The 25,359-nt window shown below is 44.8% G+C and overlaps 1 protein-coding gene across 1 annotated transcript in view; it reads left to right on the top strand.

Moving 5' to 3' along the window:
- Window positions 1–527: 527 nt before the first annotated feature.
- Window positions 528–25,359, top strand: part of LOC138581100 (uncharacterized) — a 604,063-nt gene continuing 579,231 nt past the window's right edge. The window contains exon 1 of the mRNA XM_069652175.1: window positions 528–682. The gene's annotated coding sequence lies outside the window, so the exon portion shown is untranslated. The remainder of the gene's footprint in view (window positions 683–25,359) is intronic.

Raw genomic sequence — 25,359 nt, 5'->3', positions numbered from 1 at the left:
CTCATATGCACTCGTCTGTTCTATATTTTTGCCGACCTTACCCACTAGTCTGTTCTATGCAGTCCTCCACTCTACACATTCTTCCACACAGCTCATCCATCCCGCTCCGTTCATCAATCAGTTCACTCAGTGTTTGGTCATAACTCTCAACACTCACGCCTTAGTCACCCACCTTGGAATTCATTCCTTCACCCGCCAGGCCTCTTGCCCGTCCATTCTTTTCAAGGCTCCGACCTGCCCAAAACAACCTTCTTCTTTTTCACCTGCCCTAGGGAATTAAAAGGTTGAGAGCTGTGCTTTGGTGTTTGCGCATGTGTGTCTGTGCTCTTGTGGTGAACTTGCCACATGTTCAGATATGCCCTCCCTGTGTGTGTGGTGCACCTTCGAGTGTACAGGTATGCGCAAAAGTTACATAGAGATGTTCCTTGAGTTCAAAGTTTAAACTTCCTGCTAGTGCCACTCGGCTCACCACAACTTCCTGCCTGGTATTGTGCAGAGACTCGCATAATCATACAAGTGAAGCAAGCTTCGGCAACAGCAGCGTAGCCCTCTCTGTGGTGAAAGCACAAAGTCAGCAGTGCAGCCACTCTCGGGAAGGGGCCATGTGACAGCAGTCCTGCCACATACCTGGACAGACAGCAGGTGACGTGGACCTGAAGACTTCGGAGTAGCACGTTCCAAGGTAGGTTTTGGAGGACAGCAGCATAGCGCGAAATGCAGATCTCTGGATGGTGGCGCAGTTCCCGTTAAGATATTGGGCCTCAAGTACGGCCCAGTCTGGTGCATTTCAAATGGTGTTGTGGCAGTTAGTCTCCACGTGTGGACTCCATAGGACTCCGTGGGGATTTTCGCCTGTGGTAAATCCTCCAGATTTTGGAGCCAATGTCAAGATGTTACCTAGATGCTGCTCCCCTTTACCTCTGTTTTCAGAAACTGGTAGTCCTGTAATAAGCTTCATTTTAAGCAGTCTTTGCAGTCGGAAATGCCTAGTGAGCAGCAAGAGCAAAACACGACATTGAGTTCTAGTGACTACTGTTTTTTACGAAAGGCAATCTTTGGATGCTGATAAGTTTCATCGTTAGTTTGGGCTATTATGTCGCTCTATAAACCAGACCTATTGCATTAGAGTACAGACAGGGAGAAATGGCATATAAGAGACACACAGCTTGTAGGCGTTGCTTGGTTATTTGCCCACCCATGAATTGCCCGTGGCAATGCTAATCCCTCTGCCCATTCCAACTCAGTTCCTGACCCTCCCCGCCCAAAACACCTCCTCATGGGAATCTTTGAGCTCGCTTTTCCCAAGCCTTCCCATCAGACTTTGCACTCAAAATGCCTGCCAGTGTTTTTTTAAGACAGGCTTCTGAGAGTTAATTACGAGCTTGCCGGTCCGAATACAATGGTACCGGTAAACTTGCCGGTACCGTTGTATCCGGACCGCCAAATTCCGAGTAGTGCTGGCGGGTGCCTTTCTGCCCGCCAGGTCGTACCTGGCAGGCAGAGCGACACCCACGAGCACAGCATGTCGGATGCACCGGCGCAGTTATAAACGGTGCCGGTGCATCCAACCTCCCCATTCCCATTGAATGGGAATGGGGAAGAATTTTTTTCCAGCGCCCAGGAATGGGCAAATACCGGGTCCGGCAAGGCCATAATGACCTGGCAATTGTCCATTTTTGGGTGCTGGAAAAAAATGAATACCGGCGACAGCCATGCCTGTATTACAGGCACGGCTACCACCAGCCTCATAATGAGGCTCAATGACTTAATTGGAGCGGCAAACCAGCTACTGGTATAATAAAAATGTCTTGACCATGTCTGCCTTCAGCCCCTCGATTTATAAGCAATATGATCTCCTTCACTTTAGTCCTGTTAAAAACAAGCATTGGCAAAGCCAACGGTTTTGGCTTGTGTACAAGTATTCAGCAGATGCCAGGCATTGCTATTAGATGCCCATATTAGATGCCCAGGTACTCGCACCATTTTGCACTTGCTACCATCAATGGGCAGTTGATACCACAATGGCATTGTTTGCAAGTGTCTTTCCCATTCCAGCACAAAAGTCCATACTTTTGCTGTTGTCAATGCTGATTTTCTTTTGCTCTTTGTCTGCACTGCCCGCCAGTAAGGGACCAGATTTTGAAAATAAAAAACCGAGACAGGCCACCAACATTAAAGTAGGACTAGCGTCCCCAGCCCATTGAACTCCCCCTAACACATCAGACCACCAACATTAAAGTAGGACTAGCGTCCCGAGCCCATTAAACTACCCCTAACACATCCTCCACTGAGATCGCAAAATAAAATAATTCCCAGTCCCAGCACTTCTCCTATATATAAGAATTGGCGAATCAACCGTGACAGTACCCATGCTTAACAGAAATAATCCTTTACTTTGGTTGTTATTTTAGGTCTTGCTATGGTTGTTTCTTATCCAGTCTCCTTCGCTCAATCAGTAAACGCATGTGGCTAGGAACAGTAAGGTTGGAGGTTTTGGGCCTACTCTGGGATGACAGAGATCTGACAAGGTGATAATGTGAAGTTAGGGATCTACTACACTGCTTATTAAGTATAAATGGCAAACATAAGTCAAAATGGCAATTTGTTTTTTGCATCCCTGCAGCAGTCACCATTCCGTTCCCAAAACCTTGATGGGTTTTTTTAATTTAAAAAACCTCCAGGGCCAGTGGGGCAAGGGGGCAGGGAAAGGCTTTTGGTCGAGGATCCAATTTCAGGACAGCCCTGGCAAAACCGGCATGCCTAGTCACCCTAACTTTACACTAATGAGCACTTTATGCTTTGTCCTGTCGAACAACACCTTATGACTAAGCTATGAAACAGCTTAAGCGGGAGTTCTACTGTTCATTTAAAATATTAGTTTCACTGATTTTGCAGAACTAACAGATTATTCTTTGTTGATTGAATTAGGGAGAAAATGGCCTTTACAGTTTGGCTGCGCTTCTTGTTGCCGATGTGCTTCAATGAGGATTGCCAACTTTGCACAATAGTAATGCTTATATTCTAAGTGATCCTGAGACCACTTAGAATATAAGCACTAGCGAAAGTACTGCTTGGATTATTCTTTGTTGATCGAATTGAGGAGAAAATTACAATTACAGTTGGGCTGCGCTTCTTGTTGCCGCTGCACTTCAATGAGGATTGCCAACTTTGCACAATAGTACTGCTTATATTCTAAGTGATCATGAGACCGAAAGTACTGCTTGGATTATTCTTTGTTTATGGAATTGGGGAGCAAATGGCATTTACAGTTGGGCTGCGCTTCTTGTCGCTACTGCGCTTCAATGAGGATTGCCAACTTTGCACAATAGTACTGCTTAAATTATTCTTTGTTAATTGAATTGAGGAGAAAATTACATTTACAGTTGGGCTGCGCTTCTTGTTGCCACTGCACTTCAATGAGGATTGCCAACTTTGCACAATAGTACTGCTTATATTCTAAGTGATCATGAGACCGAAAGTACTGCTTGGATTATTCTTTGTTTATGAAATTGGGGAGCAAATGGCATTTACAGTTGGGCTGCGCTTCTTGTCGCTGCTGCACTTCAATGAGGATTGCCAACTTTGCACAATAGTACTGCTTAAATTATTCTTTGTTAATTGAATTGAGGAGAAAATTACATTTACAGTTGGGCTGCGCTTCTTGTTGCCGCTGCACTTCAATGAGGATTGCCAACTTTGCACAATAGTACTGCTTATATTCTAAGTGATCATGAGACCGAAAGTACTGCTTGGATTATTCTTTTTTATGGAATTGGGGAGCAAATGGCATTTACAGTTGGGCTGCGCTTCTTGTCGTTGCTGCACTTCAATGAGGATTGCCAACTTTGCACAATAGTACTGCTTAAATTATTCTTTGTTGATTGAATTGAGGAGAAAATTACATTTACAGTAGGGCTGCGCTTCTTGTTGCCGCTGCACTTCAATGAGGATTGCCAACTTTGCACAATAGTACTGCTTATATTCTAAGTGATCATGAGACCGAAAGTACTGCTTGGATTATTCTTTTTTATGGAATTGGGGAGCAAATGGCATTTACAGTTGGGCTGCGCTTCTTGTCGTTGCTGCACTTCAATGAGGATTGCCAACTTTGCACAATAGTACTGCTTAAATTATTCTTTGTTGATTGAATTGAGGAGAAAATTACATTTACAGTAGGGCTGCGCTTCTTGCTGCCGCTGCACTTCAATGAGGATTGCCAACTTTGCACAATAGTACTGCTTATATTCTAAGTGATCCTGAGACCGAAAGTACTGCTTGGATTATTCTTTTTTATGGAATTGGGGAGCAAATGGCATTTACAGTTGGGCTGCGCTTCTTGTCGTTGCTGCACTTCAATGAGGATTGCCAACTTTGCACAATAGTACTGCTTAAATTATTCTTTGTTGATTGAATTGAGGAGAAAATTACATTTACAGTAGGGCTGCGCTTCTTGCTGCCGCTGCACTTCAATGAGGATTGCCAACTTTGCACAATAGTACTGCTTATATTCTAAGTGATCCTGAGACCGAAAGTACTGCTTGGATTATTCTTTTTTATGGAATTGGGGAGCAAATGGCATTTACAGTTGGGCTGCGCTTCTTGTCGCTGCTGCACTTCAATGAGGATTGCCAACTTTGCACAATAGTACTGCTTATATTCTAAGTGATCCTGAAACCGAAAGACCAACTGTTTTGGTCCAGGCCTGTCCATCTTTACTATTTCTAATGTCTCTTATGATTGACATATTTGCTTCACAGGACTCCTATTTCAACTGTAGCTGAATTGTTCCTAATTATCCTGAGCCTGAAACACTTGTGTATGAGCGCAATATAAATAAAATGTCAATATCAATATTGCCTGAGCAGAGTTGGGGGTTTGATATTCCTCCCAGCCCTCCTTGAGCATCGGCAGTACTTGTGGCTTAACTGTCTCTTTTTCAAATTGCTGTCTATTCTGGTTAGTTGCCACTCTGTCTTGCATTTGGCTCACTTATCTTTAAAGAACAGGGTTAAAAGTGATGTGAATACCCCAGAGCGTCTGGATCTACTCAAAAACAGACCTGTAGTATTCTGAGAGGTGCCGTTTCCTCATCCTTGTTTTGTGGCCCCAAAGAGCTTAGTTTAACTAGAGATACATTATTGAATTTGACAGACTCAAAGTCTTTGGAAGACCATGTTATCAGTGATTCTAAACGCCCTAACAGACGGCTCCTAGAAAGTATTTTTCCTGATGATCAGCCTATTGGGATGAACAGATCAATATACTGGCCCTCTTTTCAGAGGTCCCGAATTTGAGAGCAATATCCACAAGGGGGATCGGCATAGTGGAATTTATTGATGACCATAGAATGGATTTGGTTACCACGGACATCGCCTCTAAGAGAGTATATGATGTTATTCTGAAATAATCTGGTCTGTGGCACCTCCTGTTGACACTAGTCCTTGACATATCAAAGCTCTTTCGGCTTTTTGTTAGATTCAAATGATGTAAACTAGCAGTTTTAGTAGGTTTGTGTTTCATCCCACAGATGAGAAAAACGAATTATTTCAATTCAATGACATATTTTATGTGTTAGTTCAATACAAAGAAAAGAAAAAAGCAACACCCCACAAATGGGTTTTCAAATTTCAAGTGCCCAAATGCCAAAAAATACCCAAATGCCAACACGTGTTTCGACCTTAACTAGTTCCTTCTCAAGGCTGGGCTGATTTAATGTCATTTTAACAAAATTAGACTAATTTAAAATAGGAAAACACATACAATTACAGAAAGAGGAAAACAATATAAGTTACAATCAATATATCTTTTTGGCTCTTTACAATTCAAAACCTTTTTTTTATATGTAAAGTCATATTTCGTACATCCCGTGGCAGCAGTGTTACTTGAATCACAAACTGATTATCCTGCTACCCATGTTAACCCAAAGTCACCTGAAGTGTGCACCGGTAATGTTTTAGGAGTTCCTTAGAGTTATTACAGAGTCTGACTATAAATGTTATCATTATAAAACCAATATAAATCACAGATTATCAATCCCCCATGTGTCTCCGATTAAAATAACATTAATTAGACCAATGCATTTCTAATTGGTACCCATCGTGGTGAAACGTGGAAACCATCAGCTGCTCACCTTATCTCTGAAAAAAATCTTCTTTGGGGGTATTCACCAGTAAAGATGTAATTGATAGAATGAGCTCTTCCTATGAAAGAAAAAAGTTAGTTAGCATTCATTGTCGTTTTTTGTTAGCCCTCTCGATGGTCTTAATACAATGTTCAAGTGTTTCGAACATTTGATTTGTAGCCATAGCTGCAGGTGGTATATTAACTTCATTGAGCTGACTGAACAAAATACCTAGACTCGCCGTTAGTGGAAAAGGTTACTTTCGTATGATAGGCCGTGGCTTATAAAAACAGGCTAAGCTGGCTACCTGGCCTAACAGACTAACAGATAAATTAATAATCGCCAAAAAAAAAGAAACAATTAAAATTCATCACTTCCTGTTCCTTGCTCCCTCCCCTTCCCCTCAGTTCCTCTCAACCTTCATTCCTGCTTCTCCCATCTTCTCCCCGAGGCCACGCCCCTCGTCCTTCAATATCTCTTCCCCCTCTTTGTACCCCCGGGGTAGCCTGTTCGTGCAAACAGCACTATCCACCCTCTTTACCATGATAATAATCCTTCGGCTTCAACCAACCATCATTTAACCAACCGTGTCCCCGGCACCAGAAAAACCCTCCCCAGATGTGTTCTTTCTGCCCCACGCCCCTATAATCCTCCTATTTAACTCCTGTTTAGATGTTACTTCTTCCTTCCCTTTTCTCTTTTTAAAAAAAAGTCTGGTTCAATACTCCCTATGAACCAGACTCAACCTTGGCAATGGTTATTTACCAATACTAATCTATCTGTACGAATTGCAATCATTCAATTTCTTAGTGCACTATTCAAAACTGAAGGAAAATAAGCAATCAATTGTACTAAGAGTTTTTTTCTGTCCTTCGGTTCAAGATTTTGTAAAAGTATTTGTTTTATATGTTATGTATTTTAATTGTATACATTTGGTTTGCTCGTTATACCAATGATGATTTAGTTTTAGCTTTGTAAGGATGTATTAATCTATCAATCAGATATGTAATTAACAATGTATTTGTTTGAAAGGTTCAATATTTTGAACCAACCAAATAAAATTAAAATAAAAAATAAAAAAAAACATTCCCCCCAACAGCCCTGCTCCTAGATATAACATACCAAACTGAGAGAACCGTTCTTTATTTCCTCCTGTTTTGTAATTCACCCTACTTCCTTTCCTTCAACCCAACCCCTTCACATTCCTCGCCATGACAACATCACTTTTCTGTGCTCTTTCTTATACCGATAGCAACTCTTCATAAACCTGTCCCAGCCTGCTAACCCCTTCTGTAACATTCATAACTAAAACCTCCTCCAACTGCCATGGCCACCTTACTTCTCTACATAATCCAATAGCCCTCATGCCCTTAATCCCCACCATCAAAACATTAACTTGGGAAAAAACAAACCTTTATACCCCTACATTAACAGACGCCTTATATACATTGACCGGTCCCTTATAATTTTCTTCAGACCAGCACCTTCTGCCGCATCTGTGAAAGAAAAAACAAATTAAGCACCACACGTAATTGAACTCAAGCCACCCTACTGTACTCCGTTACTCCTCCTCTACCCCACCTAATGGTTGTCACCCTAAGCCTAGCATTACCTTTCGCCCCCCAATTTTTCCTTGCACTTCAGAACCCTGCTCCTCCTTTTTGCTCACTAAGTTCCCTTTCTGGCAACCCCCCCAAACCTCCTAACGTTTCCCGTACTGCTCATACTCTCACCACCCAACCACTTACCACCTTTCTCCGATGTCCTATTCTCCCACCTGACCAGATAACCAAAACCTATTCTAATTCCACGTGTCTGCCCCATGTTCTGTTTCATAACAGGGCACCACTGCCGTTTCAAATGGCTTATTTTGCCTTCTTATTTATCGAGGTTTTTTATTAATTATTTATTATTTTTCATACCAGCTGCCCTATCCCAAACCTCTGCAAAAAAACCATCGTAACTCTGCACCAGCACCCTTATTATGCACCACCCCCATTGGACCCTATGCCCAAAATGTTGTTCCTCCCACCTCGTCCAACCTCTCCCCCTCTAATCTGCTAAACCCACCCCATTTTCACCAAACCTTTTCTTCTACTTCCGATCCATGTACCCTATTTGCTTCCCCGCCAACAGAGCCCTAATAGGTCCTTGTCACACACTGGACCCTTTGAATTAATATCCTATTTCCCTTTAAAAAAAACATAATATTATTTATTCATTTATTTTTTATTATTTATTTTTTAGAGCCATACCCTCTTGCCCTTATTCCTTATGCCCATCTACACACTGCTCACCGATACCATCTGCCCACCAACCTTTGGCTGCCACCAACATATTTGTTCTGAAAACCTTAGCCCCCCATGCTCCCCTTATTGTTATTATATTGTTTTATTTATTAATGTATTTATGTACTTAATTTTCCTACCCACTAAGAGCCCTGGCCTGTGTGGTGTGAATGCATTAAATTATGTTTTATTGAGGACATCGCCCCAAACTCCTCAATCCACTGTATTCGCTCCACTCAAGTAACCCCAACTATTGCTGCCACTAAACCGTTTCCGCTCCCTTACTCATCACTCCTACCCCAAACTGTCTCCACTCTTCTCCCCTTCCAATCCATGTAATACCTTGTAACCCTTGACCAAACCCAACCTCATTTTGTTAGGGGCCAGCAGATTGACCAGCATCATATGGCCATCTACCAACCAATGTACTCTTGCATGGGAACTACCCTGTCCTCACCCCGACCAAACCCATTTGCTCACTACTCCTCATAGCACCCTTCCTATTGATCCCTTGGTGCACCGGGGGCCATACCTGCTCCCTCCATCCAGGCAGTTTAATTCCCCCCAAGCAGTAACTCCACCCCCTCCTAATTTGTACATTTACCCCGTGTTCACCCTCGCCAATACTTGTTCCCCTGCTCTCTGCTACGCACCGCACATGCTGTCCCCCCCCTTTGCCCGGTTGCCAAACCTGCCTCTTCTGTCTGTGCAGTTCAATGCCCTCTGCGCACTGCACGCCGTGACACCACCTTCCTCCACTTAGGCCACTATGCCCCCATGCTCACCCTTACAAATGTTCCATATCAGTGCTGTTTCCTCCACTGCATCAGGGGCCGTCCGTGCACCCCAGTCCATGCAGTTCAATCCACACCATCTTCTACTGCACGTAGCAACACTGCCCATTTTATCCCCTGGTATGCTGCTCTGCTTCGCTCCTTCACCCGAGCGCCCATTCTCTGATATAGCCCCTCTTTGCACCCCACCATCTTTCTTTCTTTTATAAATACTTGAAACTTGTCCTTTCTTACCATTTTCTTTTCTCCTTTTTTTTCAAGCCACCCTCTCCATCCCTGTGCCGGGAATGTATAACTCCACACCGTCATCATGTTTGTCCCCTCTCATTCAACTCTCCTACCCAAACTTTAGAGTAAATTGACATTCTCTCCCTCCTTGATCCCCCAAGTTCCTCATTAGCCTAAACTGCTTTGTTGACCTATAATCTAATTCCACACCGCTACAATGCTCGTCTCCTCCCCTTAAACCGTACTTCTCCCCATCCCCATTCTCCCAGTAAATTGACATTCTCCCCCTTCTCGATCAACGAGTTCCCCATTAGATTAAACTGCTTTGCTGACCTGTATTCACCCCTGTTACCAAAATAACAAAACTAACAGAGGCACAACAAATTAGTCCTGTGTTGCCGTTCATGCAACCCCAGCAACTTCTTGACCCGATATGTTTATCCCACTATTCCTCCTTGTAGGAAACCTTTCCACCTTATTGCCACTACACCTCCCGCTGCAACCCCTCTCCCAGAGATTGCTGATGCCCTCTTCCTCCTGTCCTCCCAAGCCCTGTTCCAGGTGGGGGCAATCAACAACGGGCCGCACAAAGGTCCTGGGGTGGGATGTGGTATCAACAAGCTCTTAAACATAAGGCCCAGAGGAGCCGTACAACCACAACACCCACATTTTTGCTCTTTGCCGGACCTGGGCCCAATACCTCATGCCCCCTAAGATTAGAGTAGGCCACCCTTTATTTCACCTTAACTGCTGCCCCTTTCTCTCCCTTAACCAATCACCCTTTACCTTACCACCCAATCCCTGTCCTCACTTTAAAATAGAACCAAACTATCTTCACCTTCCCTCCGCTCGCTCCTTCCTTCTCAAGCCCTTTTCCTTAGACACCTCCAAATATCTGATGTTCAGACTCTTTGCCAATTGAGATTGGGGTGTACATCTCTCCCACCTGCAGTTACCTCCCTCTGAATGACCTCCTTGTCCCGCTCTAAATTTAGCCAGACCACCTGAAATTCCGGAACAGCACAAGACCTTACTCCTCTTCTACTGCTTTTCTCTCTTGTTCTTCCCTGCTGACCATCCTGTATACTGCACTGACTGGCTACCCTCAGAGTCTCACGTATACCAGCCCCACCCCTTGACCAATATCCCTGCTTTGCCTGTATGCCTAGTGCACACTAAGGGCTGTATCTGACTTACACGATCTGACTGACACAAGGCTTAGACAGATCATTGTTTTGTTCTCCCATTGTGTTCCCTCCCTCATCTTGTCCCTCTTAGAAACACTTGTGTACAGGCGCGGTATAAATGACATATCATATCCTCCTCCCCCACCCCCAGCTCATACCAACTGTTACTCTCTTCCACCTCATCATCCCTTTCCAACCACCCTTCCTTGCCCTCCAGTTCTCCAATGCCATTTCTTTTATTAATATTACCAGCCTTCATAATTATTCTTTATTTTCCTGTATTCTTTTAATGTGTATTATATTTATTTAATCTCATCCTTTGACCACCAAATACACCTTCCACATCACCTTCACACCACCAACCTTACCCTTCCCAAACACCAATGCACCTTCAGTTCAAATCCTGCAAACTTCTTGGTCCAAAGAGTTGTAGAATGGTGCATACACCCCATCGCCCCTGCACTGCCGCTGAGGATGGAGCCATCCAAATCTCTCCCCACTCACTGCAAACTCCATCACTGCTGCACAGCCGCTGGGGGGGCATCCAAAATCTCTCCTCACTCTCAGTGCAGGTGACGGTATTCCGGCCATCTCCCTACACCAATATATCCGGCCCAGGGAAGTACTATTCCCTTCTGCTCCTGTTGTAGGAGGGGGGGGCACCCTAGCCCCTCCCCTTTCTGCTGCACCCAGGAATGATGGCATTCGCAAACTCTCTTCACACTTTTGGACAAACCTGGGGCCGTACTGACCCCTTCTAAAATCAACCCCCAAGGTGACCCTGTGGTCCTCCTTGGGTGGCGCCCATCCTAGCATATCCCCCTATGGCTCCCTGCACCCCTTCCCAATACCTAACTAGCCCATCTGCCCCCTTAACTCCCGTCATCTGCCCCCCCTCCTTTTAAAACAACCAGGGGCAAGAAACAGGCATTCCCCAACCCCTGATGGGCAAACCATGGCAACCATCTATTTCTCCCGGGGCCCTCCTGGGAGTTGCCTGCCCTGCCAACCTAAGACCCTACCCACTACGTCCTCTGGGCCATCTCCCTCCTATCACCTACTCTTCTGGCTGCCCCACCTATGAACCTTAGACCGACTTATGCGGTGCACCCACCCCTAAATGATGGGTAGTGCCCCTTTTTTAATATTGAACACACATGCAGTGCAGTTATTTGCCCACGTGCCTGCCCATATACACCCCCCCCCGGGTAGAACCCCTCACCCAACTGCCCCGTACCATGCATGTGGCCGTTGCACTGGGATGCAGTAACAAGGTAGAGCCCTTCATTGTAGGACCCCTGCTATATGCTGATTTCCCACCACTTGTCTATAATCTTTTATATTGTCAATGAACAATTATATATTTATTTTTAAGAACCCCCACCTCCTAAATAACACCCAAGCCAACCTGGCTTCTGGCCAAGAAATACTGCAGGAGGATGTGAGGGCTACACACTGCCCCCTGGTGGGGTGCAATGTGCACCGCAGTCTACCCAAAACGGAGCCGCAGGCAGACTCACCACTCCCGCCCTGCAGTGCTCCAGCCCACTCCTGCTGCCCATGACCCTGATGTGGACCGGTGGGGCTAGCGACATAAACCGGTGGCCTCTGTCTCCAATAACCACCATCTTGGAAAAGTACACATACTGTTGTTCATGTGTCTTTACTGAAATAAAATTGTCCTTCCTCAGTACAGAACAAGAAGCCACCTGCACCTGTTCGTTTGGATGACACTCCTGAGTTTGAAATCTCTTGTATTTGTGATTCACGTTACCGAGAAAGTCATCTCCATTCCTCATTCACTGGGATGTTTATTCGGTTAGTGATCATTCTTGGGAGCCTAGTTCAAATGTACATGCCCCCAACCTGTTGCAAAGCTTTCATCAGCTCCACCCAGGGAAACCTGGGGGGGGGGGGTGGAGTTTAGGATGAGGACTACTGTCTTGGTTCCCTGTGTCTTTCACTAGTCTGTGTGGTATAGATGGAGAATGCCTAAGAATCTACTGCATGCTTATGCTTCCTTGCTATATAATGCCCCCTCTAAAATGGCGGCTTCGATACATCCACTTGTCACTTTTGTGCCCCATCCATCATAGCGGCATCCATGTCGGTCCTGATGCAGCTATGGTGCTTCTGTTTGGCAAACGGGAGATTACCTCAAGCACTGACGCAAAAGGATTGGTGCGTATTAATGCTAAGGTTGGTTCCTTAACTCAGTACTTCCTCATAATTTCCTCCTGTTTTCCCCCTTTCCTTGAATACTCCTGGACTCATTCTCTGTTTTCCTCTGGATCTCCAGGCTACTCGCTCCTTGCCCCTTTCTGCCTTGCTAGCCTCCCCTGCTGCCTTGCTAGCTAGTTCCTGCTTCTGCTTCCCTCGTTGTCCTGTTCAAGCCTTCCACCTTCTTTCCGACTATATTGGAATTTTGCACATGTTTTCTCCGCGTTGCATCCATCTAAGGGTTTAACCCATCTAGTTTGTTGTCCCTTCGTAAAGAAGGTTCACTTCCCACGTCATCCGTCTTGCCTTGAGAGTCACAGGCCGGGTGGCGTCCAGAGCGGATTGTTCATTCCTCCACACCACTCAAACACGTCTAAGAGGACAGACCAGTTCATCCCCTACATCTCCGCTGGACGACCAGCATTAAGTGAGCCATATATCTGACATAGCATTTTATTTAAACATTTTTCCAAGTCATTTTGCAGGCCAGAATTTTATGAGATTTAGGTTCGTCCTTCTTCCCACAAGAGAAATACAATTTAGGAAATGAATGATTTCTAGTGATCTGGCCTTTTGGCATTACTGCTGCAATAAGAACGTGATTGAAAGCATTAAACATTTGGTTGGAGATTGTCCTGACTTAAACTAGAAACACATTTTGCACTTTAGATCTCGTATGTGTAGTCTGGAATTTGTGGATAATGACCATTTGTGGCAAAGATTGTTGGGGGGGTAATCCTACTTCAGGTGATAGCCGTATTGGGTTTTCTAAAAAGTTTTAACTTATATGATAGATGTTAATTTAATAATTGATGTATTGAACAATTGTATCTGATATTAATGTGGGATTTTACATTAAATTATACCTATTTTTTATTTGTATATATATGGATTTGATCTATTTTGTTTATTAATAATGTAATTGTGTAATTTAGATATTTTTGTAAAAGGTTAAAATTTGTTTTCACTAAACACAATAAAACAAAAATAAAAAGATGTGAATAAGACTTTTTGAATTGCATGATTGTTTTTTTTTTATTGATGACGCTTTTAGACATTTGATGTGATGTTCATTGGATTTCATTGCTCCTGACATCATTGTTTTTTGAGTATTCCTTTTGGTTTTATGGGGCTTGATTGACATTACCTGTTATTTATTGGTAATAATCTGTATATGGGAACTACACAACTTAACTATTATAAGTATCTATTTTTGAGGAGGTACGTGACAGGATTTTTGGGTTATTATTCCTCTTCAGTCAACCTTACAAGTTTATTTCTTATTGTGTTTTTATACTTTATTGAGCTCTGCATAATAATAATGAGTTCTGGCAGAGAAACTGTGACCTCAGGATAAGGGAATTATAATACAAACCTGGAGTTTTGGCTGGGCAAGTCCTTGTTGGGCAGGTGACAGCTAATGCTGATCTAGGACTGGCCACATTATGTATTGATTCTTGTGTTGGCACCAAGCTAAATTCTAGCCCATTTAGAACTATACATCTCAGTAAGTCTCAGATGCCATTTATTGTAGATAAATCCTTGAGAGAGCTGGCCATGGATCCAAGGAATCCTATTATTACCAACGTGATGCCATCCATGAGGCCTGCACCTAGAGATCCCCTCAGGAATAAGGTTTTGGCTTGGTTGCAACCAAGATCTGGACATGAGGTTGTTAGAAGCCTGGATATTAAAGTCCTGCATAGGATTAAGTTGGACAAATGGTGTACACGAGCCAGCAGGGATTGTATCATTATTTGTTGTGGCCTTAGTAACCTTCCATCTTTTATAACAAATTGTAGCCATTTCTCTAACATGTCATCTGATCTTAAACTGATTGTTGACCGTGGATAATCTTTTATATTGGTATGATCCTGGTTAACTGTTTTTGATGTTCTGTTTGTCTTGTTTAAGTGCCTTCATCCCTCAGGGCCCTTGCTTCACACTATACATATTAAATACATAAAAATACATAATTATGCTAATGTTGACATCACAGAAAATGACACTGTCCACTCGAGACACAACTATGAAAAGCCTTATTAACACTGGTAAAATTCTATTGAAAGGAAAAAAACGACAGCTCAATCAATAATGATAATGGGATGCTTGCAATGATTCAAGCTTTGAGTGTAGCAGCACCTAAAGCCTCCAAACCACAGCTAGTGGGGAAAACAGTGTAATGATATTAGGGTATTTCCACTGTTATATCTGTCTGCCAAAACAAAACCTATGGGAAAAGGTTTATTGTTAGCCTGAAATGAAGACATTGGTGCCCTATTCAATGCAGGTAGAGCTGAAGTATTTAGCCAAAGCTGAAACCGACTCTGACACATAGGACTGTTTCTGAGGAAGCTCTGTGTACATTTCAATCTGGGAATATATTCAGCGTAGACTAGTCTGGAAGCTGGACAGGGAGCTTGTAAGCGTCTGAAATTGATGATTAAACCAGCTGCTGCAGAATGGCGGAATCACTTGCGTATCCGGAGGAGTGGGTTTCAGAAATGATACTAGTTAATAGTAAGGTAGAGAATTATAAAGCTGAATGTTCAATTAATTTGTTTGTGCGTATATGTTGAAGCATTAAATACTCTGGTAGAAATGTAGTAAAGAAAGATGGTCGAGAGGGAACACAAGGTGAAAATATTAAAAGACATTGCATCTACTTTACAAAGTGATAATCTGCAACAGGAGGTTATTATAGCTATTGCAAAGTTGGGAGAAAAGGGAGCAATTGATGAATAACCGTTCTTAGCAAATGATGAGCATGGTAATGGGGACCTTCAGGAATTAGAGTTTTGCCTGCTGTGCGCAAGTCAGCAAGACGATTTGGGTGTGGAATGGGTTGGGATAGAGTGTGTGGAAGTAAGAGGGACAAACTAAAAGGACATGGTAGGGAATTTCAGTGCAAGAAAAAAAACAAGAAAGCCACAGGGTAGACAAATAAAAAAGGAAAAAAAGTTACAGACTGTAATAATATGCTGTGGAAGGAAGGGCGCAAAATGTGTAGGTGCAGCATTATATAGAATAGGTAATGTTTAGATTGCTGTAGTTTAGTAAGTAAATTTGGTATCAGATGTCACGGCTCGCTCCCTTCACTCCCGTTCCTGCCACTTGGGGGCATGTTTTGGGGTTTCTTCCCTACTGGACATTTCCTCCGAACCTTATGCTACAGTGTCCTGATCAATTGGGAGCGCTAAAACCTTATTTCCCAAATTACTTCCCTTCTGGATCCATTCCAGGTTTTTGGCAGCCAGCATGCTACTGCTACTCTAATCAAATGACTATGCTTCCCAGAATGCCTGGCTCACTGCCTCACCTCCTCCCTTGCAGGACAAGGCTGGGTGGAGGATAGGCAACACCTGTGGCTGCAGGTGCAGCAGGCGACACGCCTGAGGGGTGTGCTCGTTAAGCAGCTTTAAAAGCCTCAGTCTGCTTCAGTCCAGCGCTGGTCATTGTTGCAGCGTTCCTGTCTTGACTGGTCCCTTGTTCCTGGTTCCTAGTTTTTGTGCCCAGTTTCTAGTTAGTGTTTCTTGTTCCTTGTCCTGGAATTCGTATTTGTATGCCTAATTGATTTTTGCCTTTTGGAAATCCCTTTCTCCCTTTCTCTGTCTGCAGGCAGCCTTTCTCTGAGCTTTCCTTTTGCTGTAGCCCAATTGCCTGTGTTCACTGCTTCCTAGAAATTGTCCTTTGCTACTGAAAGACTTGTTGCATTAATCTTTCATTTACAGGTTTAGTTTCCTGCCTTTTCACCTTGGATGGGTGGGAAGGTTTCCCTTTTGATATCGTTTTCACTGCTCCTGATCCTTGCCTTCTATTGGGATCCATGCCATGTTTTCCTTTACACTTTTACATTTATTTCCTATTTATTATTAGGTGTGGGAAGCTGTTATAACTAGCTCCTGTGTGATTATCTTTTGTTTTCCACACTGTACTATTCCTTCTTGCCTCTTGACTTGGGCTTAGGTATTTAGTCATCCTCACTCTTTGCATTTACTGCCTTCTGGGTTCTTGTTTGATTTACAGGGTTGTGGGTTAGTACTGACTTTTGAGTGGTCTTTCCGGTCCTCGTGAATACGGACATCCAAGTGGTCTTTCCGGTCTTCATGAGTACTGGCATTCATGTGGTCATTCCGGTCCTTGTGAGTACTGTTTTCAAATTCTTTATTCAGTACCGTCTAGAGTGTCAGCTTACAGATTCTGTCCCTGCTTGCCCTCTACGTGGGCTTAGCGCTGTCAGTATCTGTAATAGCATAGTGGGTAAGGAGTTTGCCGACTTTACTTTCAGTCATAAGGAGGTTCTAAGTGCTTACCCTACATTCCTTTTCATATAGTGGTATACACGAGTCTTGGGTATTGAATGCACGTTGTTATATTCAAGGTTGTTTACTGTGTATTTTGTGCACATTTCCCCTGCCATATCCATCGCCTTCTTCCTTTCCTGACAGAATGACCAGCCGTTGTTCCCGTTTGAACATGGCCAGATTACGAAGGAAAGGCAGCAAGGCCTCTAACAAGTTTATACAGAAAGCTTACCTTACAATTACCCGTGAAAATAGAATCTCTGCTCCTGACTTAAATGAACTCCTTGACACGAATGGGTATTTACGTGCACAGTATTTTTCCCACTGGGTGGCCCATCGTACATTGCCTGATCCTAGCTCTGTCTTTAATTCTGATCCAGAGTCTATGTCCGCACAAGCCTTAGCAGTGGAAAACAACACACTGCTAGAATTTATACACACAAGTACCTCTGTTATTGAACCCCATGACTCCGGTTGTGCTTTACCTCAGATTGAACAGTTTCATGATTCAAGCATGAAGAATGGAGGGGTTCCTTGCATATCTTCTGTTTTCTGCCCTCAGTCTACAGCTTACTCCTCTGCACAGATTCTTACTGTGGTCACTAATGCCAAGGGGTCTGATGCCAATAGTCTGCTTAAAAGAAACACAGACCACGTCGGTAAGAGAGAGTATAGATCACAAGACCTGCAAGCAGTAGATGACAATATACAATCAATGCACTTCCAGATGGATAGGGCAGGATCCAGCCCTGATGCCACCATGCCTTCCCCTGTGCCTACTGATAGGGATGTACAGTTAATGCGGGACATGCTAAAAGCAGAATTTGAGGAGTTAAAACAAGAATACATTTCCTTAAAAGAGGAGAATAAGATGTTACAGTCTTTTCTGAATACACCTCCAACTTTATCTGTTGATGAAGTGAATACTGTTCAGTCCCTGAGTGCGGAGACTTTTGTAAATCATGATACTTGTCAATATGTAAGATCTATTGGGAGTGAAAGTCTTTTTTCAAGCACAGCGCTTATTCAGGGCACAGGTTCTGACAACTGTCCTACCGTTTGTCAGGAATTGCTGTTAGCTGAAGATTCACAAGCCACTCCTTTACCTGAAGCTTCCTGTGTAGCAGTTTGTCATAACTCTGAGCTTGAACACATACATGCTTCTGATTTCCAAACACAATCCACAATGGTGGCATACACAGAATCAGTCACAACTGTAGGCTTAGGTTCTGCCCTTGATCTAGCTGCTGAGACTGAAGTAGACATTCAAGCTGATGTGGAAAACGATGCTACCTCTGTGTTCGCTCTTCCTTCTGCCAATTTCGGTCACTACGAGCAGTCAAAGACAGTGCAGAATTCATGTTTTGATGGACTCATTCCACAGATTACTGAACCAAAAACCCGGCAGGCGATCCCTGAACTGTTGATTGTTAATCAGCCACTTTCAGAAGCTAAGACAGAGGAATGGTCAATTGACGAAATCCTGATTAACAGAGACTTTACTATGGTGATTCCTCTGGTTGATTTTGACTTCTACAAAGGAAGAGACTCTGTGTCATCCACTAAGGAGAGGGACGGCAGGGGTACAGCTCAAACTTTGGTTACTGGTGCCAAGGGGTCAACTGCCTTAAAGGGGCTTTCCATTCCTGAACCACAAGTGTGTCTGTCGACTTCTGGGACTTCAGACTGTCCTCCTACTACCATTGACTCTTCAATAATCCTGTCCACAGCTCTGCAGTCATCGTTGGCACACGTATCTTCGATCAATAAAGGAGTGCTATGTCTGCCAGTCACCCAAGAGCCTTCACCATGTACGCAGTCAGAGCCAAAGACCTTGACAAGTTTGTCTTCAGCTAACAAGACGGCTCCAGCTTGCATGCCCTCAGCCTCAGAATTTCCTCTGGCATGTTTGTCTTCGGCTACAGTGACTCATCCAGCAGATTATCCTTCAGCCATGGAGCCTCCGGTAGTACATTCTAAGTGCATGTCTTCGGTCCCAGAGCCTACTGCTAGTTTGGCTTCAGTTCATGAGAGACCTGTATCCTGCTCAGCCTCGCTGCCAATATCGGAGGTGTACCTGTCTACACTGTCAGATCCTGCTGCATATTCCTCTGCTCCAGAGATTCCTCCTGAATCCCAACCATTTACTGATGAACGTCCATCTTGCCCTTCTTATGCTTCAGGGGGATCACCAGAATGTCTGCCTTGTACACAAAACAATTCTCCCAACTACTTGACTGTAGCATCAGCGCCTCCCGAATATGCAACATCTGAGCCTGAGACTTCTGCCAGCTCTCTCTTCAGAAACATCAAGCCGGCTCACGACTCGGGAGGGCCTTACATGCGAGGCCGCTGGACTTGCCTGGAGTATTACGAGAGAGAAACGGATGCCATCCACCACGGCCCAGTCACCGAACGAGTAGCTGACCAGGATAGCGGGCTGGACGGTCCGCGTTTGGAGTCCGGTTTGGATCAACCACTTGACAACCCTTTTGTTGCCGGATCCCACATGAGCCTGAGGGAAGGGACGGGCACGGCCCTCCAGCTGCAGCGCCAGTTGGGTGCTAGTAGCCAAAGGAGGGGAATGTCTGCTGCAGTTCAAGATGTGCCTGTTTTTGCTCCCGCTGCTAGTATGCCTGATGTTCCGAGTACTGTGTCTAACACTCCTATCAGTATGCCAAACGTTCCTGCGGTTGTATCCCACGTGCAACAAGGTGGCTACTTGACTGGCTACATGACTGTCAATGGGAGTGCCAGCCTCGTACAACCCATTGGATCTCCAGACCTCCAAGGCAAGGAACTTATGCAGGCGAATCTTTGTCACTTTCAACCACAAACCTTTATCCAGATGGATGACAGAGTATCCGAACCTCTACCTCAGCCGCCACCTTCCTCTTCCGAACATAAACATTTCCTGAAACCTGCTGTTTCCTCACCTCCTGTGTGTCCACTCTCGGCAGTGAGACTAACAGAACTTCTACCGTTGTCTAAGGCATGTAGCACCAGCCTGCCTCTCTCCTCAAGGATGTATGCATATCCTCTTCCAGTGACTAAGCTTCCTGGACCTTCCAACTCTGCTTCGGGTCCTGCAAGTCCTTCATGCCTTTCTTCGACCCATGAGTCTCTTCCTCACCGAAAACCCACCTATGGCTCTTATAGACTGCGGCCTGATTCTATTCATTCCAGTCCTTCTGCTTCTGCCCGTGGGTCATCGTTTCCGTCAGTGCCACTTCTGAAGACAAAACGCTCCTGTCATGGAAAGAAGATGTTTTGTGCGAGTAACGGCCGCCTGGAGTCGGCCGTGGAAGGGGGTATAGTGTCACGGCTCGCTCCCTTCACTCCCGTTCCTGCCACTTGGGGGCATGTTTTGGGGTTTCTTCCCTACTGGACATTTCATCCGAACCTTATGCTACAGTGTCCTGATGAATTGGGAGCGCTAAAACCTTATTTCCCAAATTACTTCCCTTCTGGATCCATTCCAGGTTTTTGGCAGCCAGCATGCTACTGCTACTCTAATCAAATGACTATGCTTCCCAGAATGCCTGGCTCACTGCCTCACCTCCTCCCTTGCAGGACAAGGCTGGGTGGAGGATAGGCAACACCTGTGGCTGCAGGTGCAGCAGGCGACACGCCTGAGGGGTGTGCTCGTTAAGCAGCTTTAAAAGCCTCAGTCTGCTTCAGTCCAGCGCTGGTCATTGTTGCAGCGTTCCTGTCTTGACTGGTCCCTTGTTCCTGGTTCCTAGTTTTTGTGCCCAGTTTCTAGTTAGTGTTTCTTGTTCCTTGTCCTGGAATTCGTATTTGTATGCCTAATTGATTTCTGCCTTTTGGAAATCCCTTTCTCCCTTTCTCTGTCTGCAGGCAGCCTTTCTCTGAGCTTTCCTTTTGCTGTAGCCCAATTGCCTGTGTTCACTGCTTCCTAGAAATTGTCCTTTGCTACTGAAAGACTTGTTGCATTAATCTTTCCTTTACAGGTTTAGTTTCCTGCCTTTTCACCTTGGATGGGTGGGAAGGTTTCCCTTTTGATATCGTTTTCACTGCTCCTGATCCTTGCCTTCTATTGGGATCCATGCCATGTTTTCCTTTACACTTTTACATTTATTTCCTATTTATTATTAGGTGTGGGAAGCTGTTATAACTAGCTCCTGTGTGATTATCTTTTGTTTTCCACACTGTACTATTCCTTCTTGCCTCTTGACTTGGGCTTAGGTATTTAGTCATCCTCACTCTTTGCATTTACTGCCTTCTGGGTTCTTGTTTGATTTACAGGGTTGTGGGTTAGTACTGACTTTTGAGTGGTCTTTCCGGTCCTCGTGAATACGGACATCCAAGTGGTCTTTCCGGTCTTCATGAGTACTGGCATTCATGTGGTCATTCCGGTCCTTGTGAGTACTGTTTTCAAATTCTTTATTCAGTACCGTCTAGAGTGTCAGCTTACAGATTCTGTCCCTGCTTGCCCTCTACGTGGGCTTAGCGCTGTCAGTATCTGTAATAGCATAGTGGGTAAGGAGTTTGCCGACTTTACTTTCAGTCATAAGGAGGTTCTAAGTGCTTACCCTACATTCCTTTTCATATAGTGGTATACACGAGTCTTGGGTATTGAATGCACGTTGTTATATTCAAGGTTGTTTACTGTGTATTTTGTGCACATTTCCCCTGCCATATCCATCGCCTTCTTCCTTTCCTGACATCAGAGCAAATATGAAGGGAATAGTGTTCAGCTGAATTTGGATAAAACCAAGGAAGTATGTTCGGCAGGGGAGTCTTTAAGTAATACAGGAGGGAATTCCAAAAAGCTGGTATATGGCCATCTCAGCTGAGAGACAGTGATGCCCTGCTCATTGCAGCAGTGATTGAACAGCTAGAATGTATTAATGAAGACATTCCAAATTATCTTGTTCTGATACAGACTAGAGGCCAATGGAAAAAAGGTGGGTTAAAGGAAATATAGATCAGAATGCAGATGCCTGGACTCAAAATGGGTGGTCTAACTAGGTATATTCTATATTTTTGTATCACAGAAGACTTGGTTGGAGAAATTACCCATATTGCTATGCTTTGGGATCTCTTCTCTGGGTTCAAGTAGAACAAGAAATCGAAAGACTAGCGGGGCCATTATAGTCTCTTTATGACTAGGGATGCATTGGATCAATTGGAGGATTTGCTACTGAACATCCCGGCTCCTAGTATGAGGAATGTGAGAGTGTGTCCCAAGGGCCTGCAAATGACCTTGTGGCTGATTAAATGGGGTTTACGTTCTGTAAATGGTCGCCTAGCTCCGGATATACCGGGCGAGGTGACCTTTAACAACCACTTGGGTTCCTCAACAATTGATTATTTTTGTATTTCTGCAAGCTTATGGGAACGCATTGTGAGTTTTGTGGTGATCGCCGATGTACATAGTGATCACCACCCTATCTGTTTGTCGTTGAAGGGTCTGTTGGGGATGGGGGTCTCCAAGGTCATTGCGCCTTGTCCAATGTTGGGTGTGCCCATTGGCTCCTGAAGAATTAAATACGGGACCATTCTAGAAGAGAAACTACATGTTAATGCAATCAGGGAGAACAAACCCCTTTTGGTGGACATATTGGGGAATAGTCTACTCCCAAGGGTGGTCGTTGACAAATTTGTAGAACTGGTGGGTGCTCTTACATTGAAATTCACAACAACATTTATGGTCAAGGGGAGATCACCGCAGAGGGGGTGGTTCAATGTGGCCTGTAAAGGGGCCAAGCCAGCCCTGTTGGTGTTACTCAAGGACCCAACATCTAGTAGAAGAGTGATAGCTCAAGCCAGAACTGTCTACCAGCGGGAGTTAAAGAGAAGAAAACAAGAAATCGAAGGGGTGGCCTGGGAGGGTTTCCTAAACGCTGGCAACAGAAGAGACGAGAAGGCATTCTGGGAATTCGTAAAGGGTGGTTCAGAAGGATGCTGGACTAACGTTGGCAGTGGGTCACACGTGGAGGAAGGGGACTGGTTAAAACATTTTGGGAGCCTGTTTGGGGTGGTGAATACTGAGGACTGTGTAGAAATTACTGCGTCTGGTCTAAAATTTGAGGTGGAGGAGGTTAGAAAGGCCATTAACCTGCAAGCCCATAATCGGGGACCGGACATGATCCCCTCAGACCTGTTTCAAGACCCACTGGACTAGTGGGCACCACTATTAATGGTGGTGTTCAATGGCTGTATGCAATCAGGGAATTACCCCCCCATGGAAAAGGGCTATCATTTTCCCAATCTTTAAAAAAGGGGATATGGCCAGCCCCAGTGCATACAGACCAATTTCTCTGTTGGACTCTTCATTTAAAATCTTTGGGAGAATTTTATTGGCTCGCATTGAATCCTGGTTGGGGAACAATCGATTCTTTCGGATATTCAATTTGGTTTCCGTCCTGGGGTTGGCACAATGGAACAGAGTCTTAACCTATATCTCCTAGTGGCCAACTCGGTTTTTTGTAGGGGAGAGGCAGTTTATCTGGCATTTATGGACCTGAGCACTGCCTTTGATAAGGAGGACAGGGCAAAGCTCTGGGCCGTGCTCGGGTCCTTGGGGTGCCGGGGGATATCCTGAGGGTACTGGTTGATCTAGACACAGATAATGAGACATGTGTGCATAATGGTCCAGGGGGACACTGTACGGCCTGTTTTAGGGTGGGGTGTGGTGTACGGCAGGGCTGTGTGCTAGCTCCTATCTGCTTTTGCCTTTACATTAATGGCCTCTCACTGGATCTCACAAATATCTTGGCAGACTTTTTAGTCTTGGGGGGACGGGGGTTTCCCAGTTTTAGCATATGCTGATGACACAGTTTTGCTAGCAAGAACCCCAAGAGCTTTACAGGCCTTGATTAATGCCTACACAACCTTCATGTGTGATCTGGGCTTAAAAATCAATACTATAAAATCCGCAGTGATGGCATGTGTGGGCAGAAAACGGCCAGTGGCTATGAAACCGATGCTCTGTGCCAGAGAAATTATACCCCGAGTCAAGGCTTTTGACTATTTGGGAATCAGCTTTTCAGAAGCCTTGACTGGTAGGGCACATGTGGCTAAACAATCGGCCAAAATGAGCCAGCAAATTGGGGGCATTTTCCGATTTATGTCAAGGTGTAAGGGCCAGCCTCTGGAAGTGATTACAAAGATTTACGGTACCCAAACTTTGTCCGTCACTTTGGGCCTCAGCACGAGTTGGGCGGTAACGCCGCCGCTATTAGCACCGGCACTAATAGCCCTACCGTCAAACCCCCCGGCGCTATTAGCGCCGGATCACGGGTTTTGCGGAAGGGTTATTTCCCATTCCCCATTGGACCCATTCGGGAATTCCTCATTCCCCATTGGGCCCAATGGGGAAAATTTGTGCTATTACCGCTGGCGGATTTCCCGCCGGCGGTAATAGCACCGAAAATCGGCAATTGTGCCGCGGATTTCCCCCCAGCTTACAGCTGGGGGGAAATCTGCCAAAGCCATGATCTGGTGGAGCCTTAAATGCAGCGGTAATAGCGCTACCGCCGCATTTAAGGGTTACCGCCAGACTCGTGATGAGGCCCTATGTATGGTCCCCCTATATGGGGATTTCAAAGGGCTGCAGAAATCCAAACTAAAGAGAACACATTTTTTAGGCAACGGTTGGGGCTCCCGAACTCAGCAGCCTGCGTGTCAATACATAGAGAACTGGGAATGGAGTTTTGGGAGGACCAGTGGGCGTTGGCCCCGATTTTATTTTGGGTCCGGCTGTGGGCCAACGAATTTGCTTCCCTGTGCCATTTTATTATCCGGACTGTGTTGGGCAGAGTGGGGTGGCAAAAAATTCCATGGCTTGCCTACATTTCTGATGCCCTTGGGGAGGTCAACCTAAAAGCTCTTTTCCCACCAGCCTTACTTAAAACCAAGACCAAGGGGTCAAGCCATAAATCTGTGGTAAGTGAGGCTATAGTGAGGACAAGAATACTTTTGGAATATGGCAATAAATCTGACAAATTCCATTCCACGATAAGTAGGCCCTCTGGGATCCAACCTTATTTAACTTGGAGTCCCTACAAAAAAGATAGGTGGCTAATAACGAGGGCACGGATTGATTCCCTCCTCTTGCAAGCAAATACAGCCAGTTGGAAAGGATTTCCTGATGGGGCTGGCTGTCCGGTTTGCGGCCATCAGTTGGAAGACTTGGCTCACCTAATTTTTTTTGTACTGGTTATGCAGGTATTCGCAAAGCAACTCTGTTAC

The sequence above is a fragment of the Ambystoma mexicanum genome, chromosome 3p (assembly GCF_040938575.1).
Source record: "Ambystoma mexicanum isolate Mex_15411 chromosome 3p, UKY_AmexF1_1, whole genome shotgun sequence".
In the NCBI taxonomy this organism is placed as follows: domain Eukaryota; kingdom Metazoa; phylum Chordata; class Amphibia; order Caudata; family Ambystomatidae; genus Ambystoma; species Ambystoma mexicanum.
The sequence above is the reverse complement of the archived record's forward strand: the minus strand, read 5'-3'. Positions and strand labels throughout refer to the sequence as shown.